Source organism: Zea mays, chromosome 8 (genome assembly GCF_902167145.1).
Source record: "Zea mays cultivar B73 chromosome 8, Zm-B73-REFERENCE-NAM-5.0, whole genome shotgun sequence".
NCBI classification, from domain to species: Eukaryota; Viridiplantae; Streptophyta; class Magnoliopsida; order Poales; family Poaceae; genus Zea; species Zea mays.
In genome coordinates, this window is record NC_050103.1 from 8,221,899 (window position 1) to 8,244,046 (window position 22,148).

At 51.8% G+C, this 22,148-nt stretch overlaps 1 long non-coding RNA gene across 1 annotated transcript in view; it reads left to right on the forward strand.

Annotated features, from left to right (window-relative positions):
- Positions 1 to 621: 621 nt before the first annotated feature.
- The window catches only part of LOC103634729 (uncharacterized), a 38,036-nt gene continuing 16,509 nt past the window's right edge, over positions 622 to 22,148 (forward strand). Inside the window, exon 1 of the long non-coding RNA XR_002264520.1 lies at positions 622 to 934. This is a non-coding gene — a long non-coding RNA (uncharacterized lncRNA). The remainder of the gene's footprint in view (positions 935 to 22,148) is intronic.

Genomic DNA, 22,148 nt, shown 5'->3' on the forward strand with positions numbered 1-22,148 from the left:
TATCTTATGGGACCTATTGCTGAATCACACATTCTACATTTTGTTGATGGCTAGGTCTGTCATCTTCTTTAGAGGGTTCAAAACCACCGTGCATTCTGTGTTTGAGGAGTACAATAGGAATGGATGATACTCAAGGGTACCAAGAAGGAGATGGCCATGACTTAGTGTTGTAGAAACAATAATGGATCAAGTATTCCTTGGTCCCCTTCCACCACCTTTTTGTAGTCATCTCTTTAGTCTACCAGGAGGAGTTAACCTCATATCTCTTGCTGGTGTTTGGCCATACATAACACAAGACATGCTCAAGAGTAAACTTATTCCTGAAGATGAATTTGATTGGAGTTTACTTTTGGTGGGCTCAGGTTCAGATGAACAAGAAAGGTGCAAACTGAAGTATATTGGTGGGACAGACATTATGGTTTAGTTTTCCTTTGTGCTACAATAGTGCTTCTTGGTTCTTCTAATCCAAGTCTTTTCTATTGCTCGATGCAGGTAAAGTTATCTATCAGCTAGACTCATGGCGGGAAAGGTTTTTTCTATTGTCGCTATCCAGCACCTAAGTAGGCCTAGGATTTTTTTCTTCTATCTTTAATTAGCAATTGCCTTTTCCAGCAACCTGTTCCTATGAATTTCTTTTATTGACAACATGAATTAGTCTATTTTAGTTCATCTCTTTCTTGTCACAAATTTAAATGAATATAATTGTTTGTTTCAGTGGCAATTTTGTGAAGCCCAAAGGTTCCAAGTCACCATGAGAAAATTGAAATGGCGAGATCTCTTAATCTAATTGTTGCACCTTGGAAGGCCTGAACCATCAGAGTTTAATTGTATCACCCATTTACACAAGTTCCTACCATCAGAGTTCAACTGTATCACCCATCCATAAGCAATTCCTTGTGTTGAAATTTATGAGAAGACATATGCCTCTGTTAAGGTAAACCTTATTCTTTAGTTACAAATACTTATTGTTAACGTGATGGTCTTAATTTTATGGTCGCTACCATGGCTTGCAGTGTCAGGAACTTTTTTGCTGGGAAGCCAATTCCTTACTGATCTGAGGGACAACATTTTTGTTTGCCTGATAAGGTGATGAAGGTGGTTGGACAACACGATTATGGGTATTTTCTTATCGAGGTATGCTTTTCCTTTTTTTTGATAATTGAATATGTTTATGGATATTTGTTTGTGGAGTAGGCAAAGTGTGAAAGGGAAACGCGAAAAGAAACGTGTTCTGCTCACAAGTCACCTACCATACTGAACGTGCGCTCGTTGTAGCCGGGGTCGACCTCAACCACGACGACGATGCGATCTCCTCGCCCCAGGCGGCCAGGCTCGACCTCCTCGCTGACCTCGCCCTGCTCCACCTCAACTCACGATGAGGATTGTCGGCACATTCACACCGCGCCGTTGCAGAACGTTGGAGCCTCTCAGAACTCTAGAAGCTGCCTACCACCATGCACCCTAAGATAGGGGCATATCTGTGTTAGTCGCCTGCACACATACTAAAATATGGGCATATCCACCATGTATTCTTCTCTCAGTTATGTTAGATAAGGCTTTTACTCTGTCATTTACTGATCTGGTCTGTTTTTAGCTCCATTAGCTTGTTCACAAGCTTATGTTAGAGAAGGCGTTATGGCTTTTCTCAAGATTATAACATTTATGAATAACTGTTATGCATAGACATGGTACCATCTTCATCATGTAGCCTGGGATGAGCTGGCACCATGAAAGAATTCAAGTGGTTAAATCATGCATCTGTAGAAATATTGTACTCTCAAATGGTGGGTTGCTGCGTCACGAGAGTTTGGGTGAAGGCCTTGTTGGGAACTTGTTTTCAAATGCTTCGAATTAAGAACAAGGCAACATAAAATGTTAAATGTTAATGCCCTTCGTCCATTGAAGCATTATCTCCCCAAGGGTATAATGATCTTCGGACGAAGGTCGTGAACAAAGGTCACTGAAAGTCGCCTAGAGGGGGGGTGAATAGGGCGAAACTGAAATTTACAAAGTTAATCACAACTACAAGCCGGGTTAGCATTAGAAATATAATCGAGTCCGCGAGAGAGGGTGGAAAACAAATCGCAAGTAAATAAGAAGTGTGACACGCGGATTTGTTTTACCGAGGTTCGGTTCTCGCAAACCTACTCCCCGTTGAGGAGGCCACAAAGGCCGGGTCTTTTTCAACCCCTTCCCTCTCTCAAACGGTCCCTCGGACCGAGTGAGCTTTCTCTTCTCAAATCAACCGGGAACAAAACTTCCCCGCAAGGACCACCACACAATTGGTGTCTCTTGCCTCGGTTACAAGTGAGTAATGATCTCAAGAAAGAATGAGAAAGAAGAAAGCAATCCAAGCGCAAGAGCTCAAAAGAACACAACAAATCACTCTCACTTAACGCTAAAGCTTTTGTGGAAATGGGAGAGGATTTGATCACTTGGGTGTGTCTTGTATTGAATGCCTAGCTCTTGTAAGTAGTTGGAAGGTTGAAAACTTGGATGACTTGAATGTGGGGTGGTTGGGGGTATTTATAACCCCAACCACCAAACTAGTCGTTTGGTGGAGGCTGTCTGTCGCACACCAGCCACGTCACCAGGCCGTTGGGTTCCGACCGTTGGAGCTCTGGCTGCTGGGCCCGCCTGGATGTCCGGTGGCACACCAGACATGTACTGTAGAGTGTCCGGTGCGCCACTTCGCGCGTGCCTGACTTCTGCACGCTCTGGCGCGCATTAATTGCTTCTATAGGTGACCGTTGGCGCGAAGTAGCTGTTGCTCCGCTGGCTCACCGGACAGTCCGGTGTGCACCGGACATGTCCGGTGAATTATAGCGGAGCAAATTCCCGAAGCTGGCGAGTTCAGAATTCCTCTTCCTTGGAGCACCGGACACTGTCCGGTGTACACCGGACACTGTCCGGTGTACACCGGACAGTCCGGTGAATTATAGCGGAGCGAATTCCCGAAGGTGAAGAGTTTGGCTTGAAGTCTCCTGGTGCACCGGACACTGTCCGGTGCGCTAGACCAGGGCAGCCTTCGGTTACCCCATGCTCTCTTTGTTGAACCCAATTCTTGGTCTTTTTATTGGCTAAGTGTGAACCTTTGGCACCTGTATGACTTATACACTAGAGCAAACTAGTTAGTCCAATTTATTTGTGTTGGGCAATTCAACCACCAAAATCATTTAGGAAATAGGTGTAAGCCTAATTCCCTTTCAATCTCCCCCTTTTTGGTGATTGATGCCAACACAAACCAAAGCAAATGTGGAAGTGCATAATTGAACTAGTTTGCATAATGTAAGTGCAAAGATTACTTGGAATTGAGCCAATATAAATACTTATAAGATACGCATGGATTGTTTCTTCATTTTTAACATTTTGGACCACGCTTGCACCACATGTTTTGTTTTTGCAAATTCTTTTCAAAGTCCTTTTGCAAATAGTCAAAGGTAAATGAATAAGATTTTGTTAAGCATTTTCGAGATTTGAAATTTTCTCCCCTTGTTTCAAATGCTTTTCCTTTGACTAAAACAAAACTCCCCTCAATGAAATTCTCCTCTTAGTGTTCAAGAGGGTTTTGATATATCAATTTTGAAATACTACTTTCTCCCCCTTTGGAACATAATAAGATACCAATTTGAAATTTCCATTTGAAAATCATTTTAAAATTAGGTGGTGGTGCGGTCCTTTTGCTTTGGGCTCATGCTTTCTCCCCCTTTGGCATAAATCGCCAAAAACGAAATCATTAGAGCCCTTTTTGTTACTCTCTCCCCCTTTGGTAAAAGATATAATATGAGTGAAGATTATACCAACGACAGAGAGTTGCTCGGAGCGACGGCGAAGGATGAGTTACGGAGTGGAAGCCTTTGTCTTCGCCGAAGACTCCAATTCCCTTTCAATACACCTATGACTTGGTTTGAAATAGACTTGAAAACACATTAGTCATAGCACATGAAAGAGACATGATTAAAGGTATATAAATGAGCTATGTGTGCAAATCAACAAAAGAAGTTCCTAGAATCAAGAATATTTAGCTCATGCCTAAGTTTTTTAAAGGTTTGTTCATCAAGAGGCTTGGTAAAGATATCGGCTAATTGATCTTTAGTGTTAATATATGAAATTTTGATATCTCCCTTTTGTTGGTGATCCCTTAAAAAGTGATACCGAATGGCTATGTGCTTAGTGCGGCTATGCTCAACGGGATTATCCGCCATGCGGATTGCACTCTCATTATCACATAGAAGAGGAACTTTGGTTAATTTGTAACCGTAGTCCCTAAGGGTTTGCCTCATCCAAAGTAGTTGCGCACAACAATGGCCTGCGGCAATGTACTCGGCTTCGGCGGTAGAAAGAGCTACGGAATTTTGCTTCTTTGAAGCCCAAGACACCAAGGATCTTCCCAAGAATTGGCAAGTCCCCGATGTGCTCTTTCTATTAATTTGACACCCCGCCCAATCGGCATCCGAATAACCAATTAAATAAAAAGTGGATCCCCTAGGATACCAAAGCCCAAACTTAGGAGTATAAACTAAATATCTCAAGATTCGTTTTACGGCCGTAAGGTGAGCTTCCTTAGGGTCGGCTTGGAATCTTGCACACATGCATACAGAAAGCATAATATCCGGTCGAGATGCACATAAATAGAGTAAAGATCCAATCATCGACCGATATACCTTTTGATCCACGGACTTACCTTCCGTGTTGAGGTCGAGATGCCCATTGGTTCCCATGGGTGTCTTGATGGGTTTGGCATCCTTCATCCCAAACTTGCTTAGAATATCTTGAGTATACTTCGTTTGGCTTAGGAAGGTGCCTTCTTGGAGTTGCTTCACTTGAAATCCTAAGAAATACTTCAACTCCCCCATCATAGACATCTCGAATTTTTGTGTCATGATCCTACTAAATTCTTCACATGTAGACTCGTTAGTAGACCCAAATATAATATCATCAACATAAATTTGGCATACGAACAAGTCATTTTCAAGAGTTTTAGTGAATAAAGTAGGATCGGCCTTTCCAACTTTGAAGCCATTAGTGATAAGGAAATCTCTAAGGCATTCATACTGTTGGAACTTGCTCTCTGCTGCAAGTGGGCCAACGGGGGTGAACAATGGCGACAACAGGGTTACGTGCACGGGGGCAATAGCTCTGTTGATCTAGCCCCTCACGGGCACTGTGCGGGGGTATTTATAGGTGTCTGAGCGCCCAGCGTCTTGTCTCAAGGACGCATGTGCCCTCAGACGCCTAGTTTATCCCCGGAATATTCCCATAAAGCAGGGTTACAAGCTGTAATTACAAGTATGCCTTTACAAGTCAGGCCCGTAATACAGAGGCGGCCACGCGGGGCCCGTTACAATGGGCCAGATCACACGCGGGCCTTGGGGCTGAATGAGGCCGCGCCGTGTGAGGACGTCGCCGCAGGTCTTCGTCAAGGTGTCGAGACCTGCGAAGGGTGTCCCTGCCCGCTTTGCCTCCGTCGGACCAGCGGCTGCAGCGAAGGCCTGGAGCGAAGGGTGGCGTCTTTGCCTTCGCCCCAACATTTGCCCTCCGAGGGACCAGTTCGACAGAGTCACCTGGTGCCGAAGACGTCGCTAGATGGCGGAGACGCTGAAGGCCTGGAGCGAAGGGTGGCGTCTTTGCCGTCGCCCCAACATTTGCCCTCCGAGGGACCAGTTCGACAAAGTCACCTGGTGCCGAAGACGTCGCTAGATGGCGGAGACGCTGCCCTCGCTCGAAGTGGTTCCGCGGGGGTTTTTGATGTGACCGTTGATGGACGGCGTACTGTTGGATTGCGGGTTTCCCGAAGCGTCGCGGCCTGTCGGGTTGTGGGTTTCCCGAGGAGCCGCGCCCTGCCTATAAAAGGGGGGCGGGGGCGGCGCTGTTTGAATTCTGCTTTCCTCGCTCCGTAAAACCCTAGCCGCCCGCCGCCTTGCTGCTCCTTTTCCTCCGCTGCTCCCTTTGCTCGCCGTCGTTCTGGCTCGAGTGAAGCAAACCGCCCGCCGCCGCCGACGGTACGTAGCCATGCCATCCTCTTCTTCTTCCGCCACCGCCACGCCGCCGGCCGCCGCCTCGTCTGAGGAGACGTTGAGTGACGCGATGGTGGAGGAGTTGCGCGCCGGCGACTCTGTTGAATTCGGTGTGTCACGGATGACGTCAGGCCGTATTGAAGATATGCAGCGGTTGGGCTACTTTGGCGACGGAGTCGCTCGGGCCCCGGGGACGGAGGAAGTCCCCGAGCCGGAGGGCGAGTTGGTTGTTTTCGAGGCGTTCTTCGCCGCCGGACTCCGCCTGCCTGCGCACCGGTTTGTCAGCGAAGTCCTGCGCAGATTCAGTGTTCAAATACATCAGCTTACGCCGAACGCCATAGTGGCGCTGGCGAAGTATGTCTGGGCGACGACTTCGTACGGCGGGCAGCCGTCGGTGGAAGTTTTCGCGAAGAATTATTGCTTGCATTGGCAGAAAAGGGTGGTTGAGGGCGGAGTTGCGCAGTTCGGGTCGTGCACTTTCACGCCGAAGACTGGCAAGACCACGATGCCAGTAGTGGAGTTGGTCCCGTGCGCCCGCAACAAGTGGGGCAGTTGGAATGAGTTTTGGTTTTATGTTTCTGAGGCGACTGTCGAAGGCCATCAAGGGCTCCCCGTGTCCTTAATGTGCTCTCACTATTACTCTGCGTATCCGCCTTTCGAAGTGGCAGAAGAGGATACAGACGAAGAGGCCCTACGGTACGCCGCCGGACAGAGCAGCGGGCGTGATTTGGTTGAAGAGTTTGCGGCGTACGGGGTCTGGCCCTTGGCGCACGGCTGGGCGCTGGGCGAAGTATGCCCTCGCCAGATGCCCTTTCACGGAGGAAGGGAGGTGCGAAGTCCTGCCTTCGCACTGAGTTTGCGGAACCGTGACCCGGCCGCCTTCGTGCGCGATGCAGAAGACTTGGCGGTGCGACTCGTGGGGCGCTACGTGCCGAAGACGGAAGGCCAGCGCAGTTTCGATATCCGTGGGTCAAACGATCGCTTGAACAGGGTCTTTGAATTAAATCAACTGCCGTACGACGGCTACCCTGGTCAGGACGAAGCAGACCGCCGCGGGAAGAAACCGGCGGTGGAGGCCGGAGGCGACCCTGCGCTGGCGGCCGCCACCTCTTCGAAAAAGAGAAAATTAGGTACTGCGATGGGAGGGCTTGGGGTGTCTGATAGTTTCGCTGGAGAGTTAATGAGGACGTGTGCGGCCCCGGGGGAGAGGATGTCTTCGCCCGAGCTCCGGGAGTCTTCGGCTCGGATGCTGAGGGTTACCGGGGGTTGCTGGCCTAAAAACATTCCTATCCCCTGGGATGAAGAGGACTGTTTTACATCTCGTATGGCTCGTCGGTGGAAAGTTTTTCCTTATGGGCGAAATATCGGTCATGTTGTGTGGGCAGTGATGGACAAGGATCGCCAAGCGGCGGCGCGGAAACGTCAAGCGACTGTGAGGGTTCATGAAGCCCGGCCGAAAAGGCAGCGGGGAGCATCGAAGGCTGAGGCCTCCGGCGGAGGCAAGCCGCCATTGCCGGCGAAGGCGGGTGCCTCCGCGCCTGGCAAGGCGCCGGAGGCGACGGTGGGCGCCGGAGGCCCCAAGCTGTCGAAGGTGGTGCCGTCCGCCAGCGGAGTGGCGGAGGCTGCGAAGGCGGCCCGATCGCTACCGCCGCCCGGCAAACGCGTTGCCGACTTCGGCACTGAGATTGATGTGGAGGATTATCTTGGGGGTGAGTCTGTATGTATACACTTTTTTTTTTTTTTTTTTTTTTTTTTTTTTAAATCTGTTGATGCGTTGCAGGGTTGGACGAGGGCCCGCTCGCTCTAGTTGTGCCTGGCGCGGCGGTCGCGACGGCTGTGCCAGCGCCGAAGGCGGGGGTAGAGATCCTTGGCGCTGGAGGCGAGGTGACTGCCCTCGCGTTGGTCAGAGACGAGGCGGACGCGGCGACCCGCCGGCTGAAAGAAGCAATGGAGGCGCTGAGTCAGGTCTGCCGAGCTTCTCTCTTTTTTTTTTTTTTTTTTTTTTTTTTTTTTTTAACACGGGCCTTATGTGTGTTCTGCAGGTGGCTGACTTCACCAGCCGTACTGCGTCGGGGGCCCTTACGGCGACGTTGTCTGCCGAGGTCGAGAGACTTCGGACGCAACACGCGGACGCTGTCCGTGAGAAGTCGGCCTCCGACAGCAAGTGCCGCAAGCTGGCGGAGAAGGTGGCCGCCCTTGAGAAGGAGAAGGCAGACCTCCGGCGCCAGCTGATGGAGGAGAGAAGGGAGGCCAACGAAGCCATCGCCAAGGAGCAGTCTGCGCAGGCGGAGGCCAGGCTGGCGCGGGCGGAGGGCAATGTCGCCAAGGAGCTCGCCGGGGAGCTGCAGCGGCGGCTTGCTGCCTTCGAGAGCCGCGCGGAGGGGGCCGAGGCCGCGGCGCGAGCGGAGGCCGAACGGACGCGCACGCAGCTCATGACTTCATATCGCGAGCTGGGTGTGCGGACGAGCGACTTCGAGGTGCCGGAGCGAGAGGCCGGACTTCGCTGTCTGGAGTGGGTGCAGGAGGAACTGCAGGAGCTCCCCACTGTCTTGGCGGGGTTGATGTCGTTCACCTCCCTGGTCACCTGCGAGGCAGCGATGAACGCGCTCTCTCGCGAAGGCTGCCGGCACTTTGAGGCCCTCGACCAGGTGGATGAAGATTTTGGGCGAGATATCTTTGAGGTCGAAGACCCCGTGGTGAAGGAGTCCGGCGGGGCCCTCTTTGACCGGATGTGGGGTTCATACGGTCGAGAGGTGGTCCGGGCGCGGGCCGAGGCTGCAAGGGCTCAGGTAACGTTGTCGTTTGCTCGGTGCTTGCTGGGTGCGGTTTGTGCGTGTGTTTGCTGAATTTTTTTTGTACGTTTTGCCTTAGGCGGAGCGCGGCGAGCGGGTGGACGATTTTGGGGCGCTGAACAGCGCGCCGCCTGAGCCGGAGACCACCCCTGCGGAGGCCGCCACTGGAGTCGCCCCGGTGACCGCGGAAGATGCACCAGGCGTCCTTGTACCTGCTGCGGCCGGCGAAGGCCTACTCCCAAGGGTGGCCGAAGGCGCGTCTGATGCCCCCGCAGCCGCTGTGCCGGGCGTTGAAGATCCAGCGGAGACAACGGCGGAGGCGGCGGCGGAGGCTCCCGCAGCGGCAGGGCCTTCGCAGGTGGCGTAGGTGGTGTTTAGGGTTGAGGGATTTTTGGATGATGTACTGAATTTTGGTTGCTGCGCAGGTTCAAGATTTTGGGCCTGCGCACGCAACCGCTACTACTGGTTTTTTGGCGGCTTCGACCGCGGAAGGTGGAAATGAATGTGGTGGGTCTGTTTCTGAGTTTTTTGATTTTACTGACTCTGGGAGCTCGGCTGAATGGACCGAGGAGTCGTCCGAGGAGGACTTGGACTATTTTGCGGCCCTGGACGAGGCTGCGGCGGAGGCTGCGCTACATGCTGTGGACGCGCCAGGCGTGCCCGGTCCTAGCACCGGGCACCGACGACGAAGGGCGGTTGCGAAGCGTAGGATTAGTGCGGAGGAAGGGGCTCGTCTTCGCGTTAGTAGGGTTGGTCGGCAGGGGCTGCTGTCTTTGCCGGCCGTCTCGGGTGTGGGGGAAGGGGAGCTGCGAAGCCTTTTTGCTGGTGAGGAGCTTAGGATAATGTTATTTAATTATAGAGAGATGGGGATTATTCCTAAAGTTGAGCCGATGTAGGGCATAGTGCCCTCGCTTGTGTATGTGCAAGGGTTTGTAAAATGGAGTGGTGTGCCCTCGCGTGCTTGTGCCTGCGAGGGCGCTGTGTACTTTGACTGGTGTGATTGATTGTGCTGTGCCAGTGTGATTATAATTGGTCTTGCTGTCGCTTCTGCTTTTGCCATACTGGGTCGGCTGCGCCCTTGGGCGGTTTTTGCGGTAGGCTCCGGCTGCGCCTTTTAGGCGACTTCTGCGTGAAAAGCCTTCGCGATAGACTTTGATTTTTGCGCACTTGTGGAGCTAAGTCCGGCTGCACCCTTGGGCGACTTCTGCGCGGTTAGTCTTCGCGATAGACTTCGATTCTTGCGCACTTGTTGTGCTAAGTCCGGCTGCACCCTTAGGCGACTTCTGCGCGGATAGTCTTCGCGATAGACTTTGATTTTTGCGCACTTGTTGTGCTAAGTCCGGCTGCACCCTTAAGCGACTTCTGCGCGGATAGCCTTCGCGATAGACTTTGATTTTTGCGCACTTGTTGTGCTAAATCCGGCTGCACCCTTAGGCGACTTCTGCGCGGATAGTCTTCGCGATAGACTTTGATTTTTGCGCACTTGTTGTGCTAAATCCGGCTGCACCCTTAGGCGACTTCTGCGCGGATAGTCTTCGCGATAGACTTTGATTTTTGCGCACTTGTTGTGCTAAATCCGGCTGCACCCTTAGGCGACTTCTGCGCGGATAGCCTTCGCGATAGACTTTGATTTTTGCGCACTTGTTGTGCTAAATCCGGCTGCACCCTTAGGCGACTTCTGCGCGGATAGTCTTCGCGATAGACTTTGATTTTTGCGCACTTGTTGTGCTAAATCCGGCTGCACCCTTAGGCGACTTCTGCGCGGATAGCCTTCGCGATAGACTTTGATTTTTGCGCACTTGTTGTGCTAAATCCGGCTGCACCCTTAGGCGACTTCTGCGCGGATAGTCTTCGCGATAGACTTTGATTTTTGCGCACTTGTTGTGCTAAATCCGGCTGCACCCTTAGGCGACTTCTGCGCGGATTGGTCGCACGCGAGGGTGGCTAGCGCTTAGCCTCGCGGTGACTTCGAGTTGGTCGAATGCCGAAGACCGTTGTCGCGGTCTTTTTTCGACACATGCTTTTGCGGGGGATTTTTCTCACATATATTACATGGCTCCGCCTCGTTAAAAACCTCACCCCCCGGGAGGAAAAGAGTGCGGGCCGGTACAAGATTGTTTGCGGTGAATTACAAGGGCGAACTCAGCCCTAGGAATTAAACAAAAAATTTACGAAGGTTGTCAATGTTCCAGGAGTGCTCCAGGTCCTCGCCATCTGGCGTTGCGAGTCTGTAAGCGCTGGGGGAAGCTCTTGTCTTGACTATGAAGGGGCCCTCCCACTTGGGCTCCAGCTTGCCCTTGGACTCCGTCCGAGCTGTTCGGATGAGTACGAGGTCCCCCGCGCTGAACTCCTTTGGGATGACTGCGCGGTCGCGCCATGCTTTGGTCTGGGCTTGGTATTTGTTCAAGGCCTGCAGGGCGAAGACCCGGTCTCCGTCAATGAGATCTTTGGAGGTTGGCTCATCGACGTCAGGGGTGGCTGACGGAGCTGTGCGCGGAGACCCATGTTTTATTTCTTGCGGAGTCATTGCCTCTGATCCGTATAGAAGGCGGAAAGGAGTGAACCCGGTCGCCCTGCATTCGGTTGTGTTTAGCGCCCAGACTGCCTCCGGTAACAAGTCGGTCCATCTGCCTTTTTTCTCGTCGAGGAGCATCTTCTTGATGGCTGTGAAGATTTTCCCATTGGCACGCTCCACAACTCCGTTGGACTGCGGATGATAGACTGAAGCGAAGGCAAGCTTGGTGCCGATGGAAAAACAGAAATCCTTGAAATCTTGATTGTCAAACTGCTTGCCGTTGTCAACTGTTAGCTCGGACGGTACTCCGAAGCGGCAAACAATGTTCTGCCAAAAGAATTTTTGGGCAGTCTTTGATGTGATTGTGGACACAGCCCTCGCTTCGATCCACTTGGTGAAGTATTCGACGGCTACGAAGGCGAACTTGAGGTTCCCCTGAGCGGTGGGCAAGGGCCCGACAATGTCCAGGCCCCAGCGCTGAAGAGGCCATGTATGGGCGATCAGCTTTGTGTATTGCGAGGGGTTGCCTGACCGAGGAGAGAACTTCTGGCAAGCTTCGCAGGACCTTGTGACTCGATTTGCGGCGCAGATCATTGCAGGCCAGTAAAACCCTTGTCGGATCACCTTAGCAGCCAGGGCCCTTGGCCCCGCGTGCGAGCCGCAAGTTCCACTGTGGACCTCGCGCAAGATTTGGATGCCTTCGGTCTCGGTGACGCATTTAAGCATTGGCTGACTGACCCCCTTCTTGTATAATTGGCCCTCGATTAGTGCGAAGTCCCGGCTCCGATGTTCGAGGCGCTTCGCCTCACTGACGTCGGTTGGGTGATAGTATCCCTGTAAAAACAGGGTTATTGGGGCCCGCCAGTCTTCGGTCATGATTAGGTGGACTATACGGTGGCCCTCGCTATCGTTTGTTATTTGGAGCCCTTCGGGGCTCCGGACGGCTGGCGTGCCGATGGTGTGAAAGAATACGTCGGAGGGCAGGGGCTCGCCCCTGGCGGCGGCCTTGGCTAATGCATCAGCCTCCTCATTCTTGGCCCTGTCCACATGCTGTAGGGTGAATCCCTTGAACTGCCTCTCGAGACTTCGGATAGCCGCGAGGTATTGCATGAGCGCGGGGTCTTTTGCTGCATAGTCTTTTTCGACCTGACCGGCGACTATCTTGGAGTCTGTTTTGATGATACATGTGGTGACTCCGAGGGCCCTTAGCTTGCGGAGGCCGAGGATGACTGCTTCATACTCTGCTATGTTGTTTGTACATTTGTCGGATTCCAGAGCGAAGCTGAGGCGTGCTGCGTATCTGTGTTTGACTCCGGCTGGTGAGGTGATGAATGCCGCGACGCCTGCCCCCGCATGACACCATGCACCGTCGCAATGGATAGTCCAGACCTTTTCTGTGGATGGGTCCGGCTGTGTTACTGGCCCAGTCCAGTCGACGACGAAGTCTGCCAGGACTTGCGATTTGATGGCTGTCCTGGGCTCGAAGCTGATATGGTAGCCGGAGAGCTCGGCTGCCCACTTGGCGATTCTCACTGATGCCTCCGGGTTCCTGAATAGTTCGCCGAGTCCCCTGTCCGAGGTGACTCGGACCTTGAATGCTTCAAAATAATGGCGCAGCTTGCGTGAGGACATAACAACTGCGTAAGCAATCTTCTCCAGCTCTGTCATGTTGCATTTGGATGGTGTCAGGACTTCGGAGACATAATAAACAGGGCACTGTCTGACTGTGCCTTCGACTGTCTGCTCCTGCACTAGTGCCGCGCTGACCGCGTGCGGCGAAGCCGCGACATAGAGCAATAAGGGGAGCGAGGAGTCTGGGCTTGTGAGGATGGCCAGCTCCGCCAGGTACTGTTTTAATGAGGCGAAGGCCGCTGCTTGCTCCGGTCCCCAAGCGAAGTCCTTCGCGCCGCGGAGGGTTTTGAGGAAGGGTAGACTTCGCTCGGCGGACCTGGAGATGAATCTATTGAGGGCGGCCATCCTGCCTGTCAGGCGCTGGACGTCCCTGGCGGACTGCGGAGGCGACATGTCGACGATGGCCTGGATCTTGGTTGGGTTGGCCTCGATGCCTCGGCGGGACACCAGGTAGCCCAATATCTTGCCCTGGCGGACACCGAAAACGCACTTTTCCGGGTTTAGGCGGAGTCGTGCATCTCGCATGCTCGCGAATGTTTCCGCCAGGTCGGCGAGGTGGTCCTCCTTATTTTTGCTGGCGACGACGATGTCGTCCACATATGTGAATACGTTTCTGCCGACCTGCCCTTCGAGCACCGTTTTGGTGAGTCTGGAGAAGGTGGACCCGGCATTCTTGAGACCCTCCGGCATTCTGACAAAGCAATAAGTGCCGAAGGGTGTTATAAAGCTGGTGCTGGCCTTGTCTTCCTCCTTCATGTATATCTGGTGATAGCCGGAGAAGCAGTCGAGGAGGGACATGACCTCGCATGCGGCCGCGCTATCGACTATTTTGTCGATCCGTGGCAACGGGAAATTGTCCTTTGGGCAGGACTTGTTGAGACTGGTGAAGTCTATGCACATGCGCCATTTTCCGCTTTTCTTCTGCACCATCACAACATTGGAGAGCCACGTGGGGTAAGCCACCGGCTCGATGAATTTAGCCTCCAGGAGGCGATGCACCTCCGCCTTGGCGGCTTCTGTCTTTTCATCTGACATCTTGCGAAGTTTCTGCTTTTTGGGTCGCACCGAAGGGTCGATCCCCAGGCTGTGTTCGATTATGGCTCGGCTGACTCCGACCAGATCGAGGGCAGACCAGGCGAAGACATCTTTATTCTTGGCCAGGCAGCAGAGAAGTTTCTCTTCTTCAAGTGACGTGAGGTCTTCGCTGATAGTTACAGTCTGTTTGGGCGTGGCCTGATCGAGGGGGACAGTCTTGGTCCCGTCTTGGCACTGCAACTGTGCCTTGTCGTGCTGCTTGTTGGTTGGGCTAGCCGGCGCAGGGACTTCGCTCTGGGTCGTGAGACAGTGTACATTTCTCTGACCGGGCACGAAGTCCCGCTCTATGTTGCGCGCCGTCTGCTGGTTGCCGTAGATTGTGATGGCGCCCAGCGGGCCTGGTATCTTCATACATAGGTACAACCCGTGGATGGCGGCTTCGAATTTGTTGATGGAGCCTCGGCCCATGATGGCGTTGTATGGATATACCATGTCGACAATGTCGAAGGTTATTTGCTCACTTCGGGCATTGGGTGCTACACCGAAGGAGAGGGGCAACTCTATCTTGCCAACTGGAAAGGTGCCCTTGCCGCCGAAACCATACAACGGGTTGTCCGAAGGCTTCAGCAAGCTGTGGCTTATGCCCATGCGGTCGAAGGCGTGGAGGAAGATGATGTCCGCCTGACTGCCGTTGTCGACGAGGACTTTGTGTAAGTCCCAGCCTGCCACGCTGCAGTTGATGACCATTGCGTCGATGTGGGGGGCGCTGCGCAGGTCGACGTCTCGCGCGTCGAAGGTTAGCGGTATATGGGACCACTTCGTCTGCACGACTGGGCCAGTGACGGCGACATGGTTGATGCTGCGGTAGTGGTCCCGCTTCTGCCGCTTGGTGTCGAAGTCGGTGCTTGACCCCCCTGTTATCATGTGAATGACTCCGCGATAAGGTTGATCGGCGAAGTCTTCTTGCTTTGGGGGATGGGGAATGTTTTGGTGTTGTTGGTGTGGTGGTGGGGGTGGAGGAGGTACGATTTGTACTTCCTGATGATGTTGGTAAGCGTGGTGCGGTGGATGCGGAGCGGGGGCGTGGACGTATGGTGGAGGGGGTGGCTGGTAGTTATGCGCGACAATTCTGGGATTGTCGGCCGGCTGCGCCCTCGCCATTCTATCTCTGGTGGCCTTCGTCTCGGGGCAGTCTTTGGTCTGGTGGGCGCAGTCTTCGCCGTGGAAAAGGCAATAGAACCGGCGCGGTGGCTGCTGCGCCCGCCCTCGACCCCTGCCGCGCGTTCCATTTCCGCGGCCTTGTGGGGGATATTCCTGGCGGCGAGGGGGGTCGGCAGCAGGCTGTTGGTTGACGATGTTGTGGACTTGCTGCTGACTGCGGCTGTCTCGACTGGAGTCTGGCTGCGAAGTCCTTGTCCACGTGCGGCTGGACTGCGGAGTCTGACTGTTGGGTTTCCGTTGCGACTCGACCTTGCGCTGGTGGAGCTCTTCGGATTTGGCATATTTTTCGAAGAGCTGATATAGCTCCTGCAAGCTCTTGGGTGGATCCCTGATACAATGGCTGTAGAGGACGCCGGCCCGAAGGCCATTGATGGCGTAGTGGATAGCGATCTGATCGTCGACAGAGGGCAGCTGTGACTTGAGTGTTAAGAACTTGCGGTAATACTCCCGCAGAGTCTCCTTTTCCAGCTGTTTGCAAAGCGAGAGCTCGGCCAAAGCGTCGGTGTCTGGACGGTACCCTTGGAAGTTGAGGAGGAACTTGTCCCTGAGACTTCGCCACGAATCAATGGACAGCGGGGGCAATCTGGTGAACCAGGTGAGTGCTGGGCCCTCTAGGGCGATGATGAAAGACTTTGCCATTGTGGCCTCGTCCCCTCCGGCTGATGCAACGGCGACTTGGTAACTCATGATGTATTGCGCCGGATCGGTGCTGCCGTTGTACTTGGGGTATGCCCCCGCTCGAAAGTTGGCTGGCCAAGGCGTCACTTGCAGGTGTGGCGCCAGGGGACTTCGCTCGTCGAGGTAGTTGATCCCTTGGAATGGCGCGCCGTGCTGGGGGGCGTAGTCATGCTGGGGGAAACGCGGGTTCTCCGGCTGCGCCCGGTGCTGCGGGGGTTGGCCGTGCTGTCGGCCGAGGTAGCCTTCGCGCATGTCCTCCGGCTGAGCGCGTTGCTGGAGGGGTGGTTCTTGCTGCAAACCGAGGTGGCCTTCGCGCTGCATCAGCGCGATCTCGCGCTCGAGGTCTTGGGCTTTCTGCTCCTCGTCGCGTATCATTTGCCGCACTTTGGCTAGCGCGGACACACGCTGGCGCTTGGCCTCCAGTATCTCTTTCTGCCTTTGGAGATTGCGGTTCCTGAGGCGCAGGGCGCGCAGCTGCAGCTGTTCTTCTGTTGAGACGCCGAGGACCTCGCCGTCCTCGGTGAGGTCCGCGCCCTCCAGTGGGGCGAAGCCTGGGGGCGGCTGTGACTGTCCTTCGGTTCCGCAGGTGCGGAAGGTGTCGTCTTCGCCGGTGTGGGGAACATTGTCTTCAGTGGGCTCTTGGTGGGTGGATTGCGTGAGGACGAGGGCCTTGCCCTTTCTTGCGGCCAGCAGTGCTGCCTTCGCAGCCTCGTCAGCCTTGGGGTTAGCTCTCTTGGGTGCCATCGCGGGTGGTTTTGTCGTAGCACGAACGGTGGGCGCCAAATGTTGGAACTTGCTCTCTGCTGCAAGTGGGCCAACGGGGGTGAACAATGGCGACAACAGGGTTACGTGCACGGGGGCAATAGCTCTGTTGATCTAGCCCCTCACGGGCACTGTGCGGGGGTATTTATAGGTGTCTGAGCGCCCAGCGTCTTGTCTCAAGGACGCATGTGCCCTCAGACGCCTAGTTTATCCCCGGAATATTCCCATAAAGCAGGGTTACAAGCTGTAATTACAAGTATGCCTTTACAAGTCAGGCCCGTAATACAGAGGCGGCCACGCGGGGCCCGTTACAATGGGCCAGATCACACGCGGGCCTTGGGGCTGAATGAGGCCGCGCCGTGTGAGGACGTCGCCGCAGGTCTTCGTCAAGGTGTCGAGACCTGCGAAGGGTGTCCCTGCCCGCTTTGCCTCCGTCGGACCAGCGGCTGCAGCGAAGGCCTGGAGCGAAGGGTGGCGTCTTTGCCTTCGCCCCAACATTTGCCCTCCGAGGGACCAGTTCGACAGAGTCACCTGGTGCCGAAGACGTCGCTAGATGGCGGAGACGCTGAAGGCCTGGAGCGAAGGGTGGCGTCTTTGCCGTCGCCCCAACACATACCATGCTCTTGGGGCTTGCTTGAGCCCATAAAGCGCCTTAGAGAGTTTATATACATGGTTAGGGTACTCAGTATCTTCAAAGCCAGGAGGTTGCTCAACATAGACCTCTTCCTTGATTGGTCCATTGAGGAAGGCACTCTTCACGTCCATTTGGTAAAGCTTGAAGCCATGGTAAGTAGCATAGGCCAATAATATACGAATTGACTCAAGCCTAGCTACGGGTGCATAGGTTCCATCGAAATCCAAACCTTCGACTTGGGAGTATCCTTTGGCCACAAGTCGGACTTTGTTCCTTGTCACCACACCATGCTCGTCTTGCTTGTTGCGGAAGACCCACTTGGTTCCTACAACATTTTGATTAGGACGTGGAACTAAATGCCATACCTCATTCCTTGTGAAGTTGTTGAGCTCCTCTTGCATCGCCACCACCCAATCCGAATCTTGAAGTGCTTCCTCTATCCTGTGTGGCTCAATAGAGGAAACAAAAGAGTAATGCTCACAAAAATGTGCAACACGAGATCTAGTGGTTACCCCCTTATGAATGTCGCCGAGGATAGTGTCGACGGGGTGATCTCGTTGGATTGCTTGGTGGACTCTTGGGTGTGGCGGCCTTGGCTCTTCATCCTCCTTGTCTTGATAATTTGCATCTCCCCCTTGATCATTGTCGTCATCTTGAGGTGGCTCATTTGCTTGATCTTCTCCTTCATCAACTTGAGCCTTATCCTCATTTTGAGTTGGTGGAGATGCTTGAGTGGAGGAGGATGGTTGATCTTGTTCATTTGGAGGCTCTTTGGATTCCCTAGGACACACATCCCCAATGGACATGTTCCTTAGCGCGATGCACGGAGCCTCTTCATCACCTATCTCATCAAGATCAACTTGCTCTACTTGAGAGCCGTTAGTCTCATCAAACACAACATCACAAGAAACTTCAACTTGTCCAGAGGACTTGTTAAAGACTCTATAGGCCCTTGTGTTCGAATCATATCCTAGTAAAAAGCCTTCTACAGTCTTAGGAGCAAATTTAGATTTTCTTCCTCTTTTAACAAGTATAAAGCATTTGCTACCAAAGACTCTAAAATATGAAATATTGGGCTTTTTACCGGTTAGGAGTTCATATGATGTCTTTTTGAGGATTCGGTGTAGATACAACCGGTTGATGGCGTAGCAGGCGGTGTTGACTGCCTCGGCCCAAAACCGATCCGAAGTCTTGTACTCATCAAGCATGGTTCTTGCCGTGTCCAATAGAGTTCTATTCTTCCTCTCCACTACACCATTTTGTTGTGGAGTGTAGGGAGAGGAGAACTCATGCTTGATGCCCTCCTCCTCAAGGAAGCCTTCTATTTGTGAGTTTTTGAACTCCGTCCCGTTATCGCTTCTAATTTTCTTGATCCTCAAGCCGAACTCATTTTGAGCCCGTCTCAAGAATCCCTTTAGGGTCTCTTGGGTGTGAGATTTTTCCTGCAAAAAGAACACCCAAGTGAAGCGAGAATAATCATCCACAATAACTAGACAGAACTTACTCCCGCCGATGCTTATGTAAGCTATCGGGTTGAATAGGTCCATGTGTAGGAGCTTCAGTGGTCTGTCAGTCGTCATGATGTTCTTGTGTGGATGATGAGCACCAACTTGCTTCCCTGCTTGGCATGCGCTGCAAATCCTGTCTTTCTCAAAATGAACATTTGTTAATCCTAAAATGTGCTCTCCCTTTAGAAGCTTATGAAGATTCTTCATCCCAACATGGGCTAGTCGGCGGTGCCAGAGCCAACCCATGTTAGTCTTAGCAATTAAGCAAGTGTCGAGTTCAGCTCTATCAAAATCTACCAAGTATAGCTGACCCTCTAACACTCCCTTAAATGCTATTGAATCATCACTTCTTCTAAAGACAGTGACACCTACATCAGTGAATAGACAGTTGTAGCCCATTTTGCATAATTGAGAAACGGAAAGCAAATTGTAATCTAATGAATCTACAAGAAAAATATTGGAAATAGAATGGTCAGGTGATATAGCAATTTTACCCAATCCTTTGACCAAACCTTGATTTCCATCCCCGAATGTGATAGCTCGTTGGGGATCTTGTTTTTTCTCATAGGAGGAGAACATCTTCTTCTCCCCTGTCATGTGGTTTGCGCACCCGCTTTCGATAATCCAACTTGAGCCTCCGGATGCATAAACCTACAAAACAAGTTTAGTTCTTGACTTTAGGTACCCAAATGGTTTTGGGTCCTTTGGCATTAGACACAAGAACTTTGGGTACCCAAACACAAGTCTTTGACCCCTTGTGCTTGCCCCCGACATACTTGGCAACTACCTTGCCGGATTTGTTAGTTAAAACATAAGATGCATCAAAAGTTTTAAATGAAATGTCATGATCATTTGATGCACTAGGAGTTTTCCTCTTAGGCAACTTAGCATGGGTTGGTTGCCTAGAGCTAGATGTCTCACCCTTATACATGAAAGCATGGTTAGGGCCAGAGTGAGACTTCCTAGAATGAATTCTCCTAATTTTGCTCTCAAGATAACCGGCAAGGTACAAAATGTAACCCTCGTTATCCTAAGGCATGGGAGCCTTGCCCTTAACAAAATTAGACAATTTCTTAGGAGGGGCATTAAGTTTGACATTGTCCCCCTTTTGGAAGCCAATGCCATCCTTGATGCCAGGGCGTCTCCCACTATAAAGCATACTACGAGCAAATTTAAATTTTTCATTTTCAAGTTCATGCTCGGCAATTTTAGCATCTAATTTTGCTATATGATCATTTTGTTGCTTAATTAATATCATATGATCATGAATAGCATCAATATCAACATCTCTACATCTAGTGCAAATAGAAGTGTGTTCAACCGTAGATGTAGAGGGTTTGCAAGATTTTAATTCTACAACCTTAGCATGCAATATATCATTTTTATTTCTAAGGTCGGAAATGAAAGCATTGCAAACATCTAATTCTTTAGCCTTAGCAAGCAATTTTTCATTTTCATTCCTAAGGCTAGCAAGAGATTTGTTCAATTCTTCAATCTTAGTGAGCAAATCAACATTATCATCTCTAAGATTGGAAATTGAAACATTACAATCATTTGAATCAACCTTAGCTAGCAAATTAGCATTTTCATTTCTAAGGTTGTCTATAGTCTCATGGCAAGTGCTTAGCTCACTAGATAGTTTTTCACATTTTTCTACTTCTAGAGCGTAAGCATTTTTAACTTTAACATGCTTCTTGTTTTCTTTAATAAGGAAGTCCCCTTGGGAGTCCAAGAGATCATCCTTCTCATGGATAGCACTAATCAATTCATTTAATTTCTCTTTTTGTTGCATGTTTAAGTTGGCAAAAAGAGTACGCAAATTATCTTCCTCATCACTAGCATTATCATCGCTAGAAGACTCATATCTAGTGGAGGATTTGGATTTAACCTTCTTCTTTTTGCCGTCCTTTGCCATGAGGCACTTGTGGCCAACGTTGGGGAAGAGAAGTCCCTTGGTGACGGCGATGTTGGCGGCGTCCGTCGTCGGAGGAGTCGCTAGAGCTTTCGTCGGAGTCCCACTCGCGACAAACATGGGCATCACCGCCCTTCTTCTTGTAGTACCTCTTCTTCTCCTTTCTTCTTCCCTTCTTGTCGTCGCCCCTGTCACTGTCACTAGAAATAGGACATTTTGCTATAAAGTGACCGAGCTTACCACACTTGTAGCAAACCTTCTTGGAGCAGGGCTTGTAATCTTTCCCCCTCCTTTGCTTGAGGATTTGGCGGAAGCTTTTGATGACAAGCGCCATTTCCTCGTTGTCAAGCTTGGAGGCATCGATGGGTGTTTTACTTGGTGTAGACTCCTCCTTCTTCTCCTCCGTCGCCTTGAATGCGACCGGTTGTGCTTCGGACGTGGAGGGACCGTCAAGCTCGTTGATCTTCCGTGAGCCCTTGATCATAAACTCAAATCTCACAAAATTCCCGATTACTTCCTCGGGAGTCATTAGTGTATATCTAGGATTACCACGAATTAATTGTACTTGAGTAGGGTTAAGGAAAATAAGTGATCTTAGAATAACCTTAACCACCTCGTGGTCATCCCATTTCTTGCTCCCGAGGTTGCGCACTTGATTCACCAAGGTTTTGAGCCGGTTGTACATGTCTTGAGGCTCCTCCCCTTGGCGAAGACGGAAGCGACCGAGCTCCCCCTCGATCGTTTCCCGCTTGGTGATCTTGGTAAGTTCATCACCCTCGTGCGCGGTCTTAAGCACGTCCCAAACTTCCTTGGCGCTCTTCAATCCTTGCACCTTGTTGTACTCCTCCCTACTTAGAGAGGCGAGGAGTATGGTTGTGGCTTGGGAGTTGAAGTGCTCGATTTGGGCCACCTCGTCCTCATCATAATCCTCATCTCCTACGGATGGTACCTGTGCTCCAAACTCAACAACATTCCATATACTTTTGTGGAGTGAGGTTAGGTGATATTTCATTAAATCACTCCACCTAGCATAATCTTCACCGTCAAAGGTTGGCGGTTTGCCTAATGGAACGGAAAGTAATGGAGTATGTCTAGAAGTACGAGGATAGTGTAAGGGGATCTTACTAAACTTCTTGCGCTCATGGCGCTTAGAAGTTACGGAGGGCGCATCAGAGCCGGAGGTGGAAGGTGATGAAGTATCGGTCTCGTAGTAGACCACCTTCCTCATCTTCTTTTTCTTGTCGCCACTCCGATGCGACTTGTGGGAAGAGGCTTTCTTCTCCTTCCCCTTCTCCTTTTTGCGGAACTCTTCCGATGAAGCCTTCCCGTGGCTTGTAGTGGGCTTGTCGCCGGTTTCCATCTCCTTCTTGGCGTGTTCTCCCGACATCACTTCAAGCGATTAAGCTCTAATGAAGCACCGGGCTCCGATACCAATTGAAAGT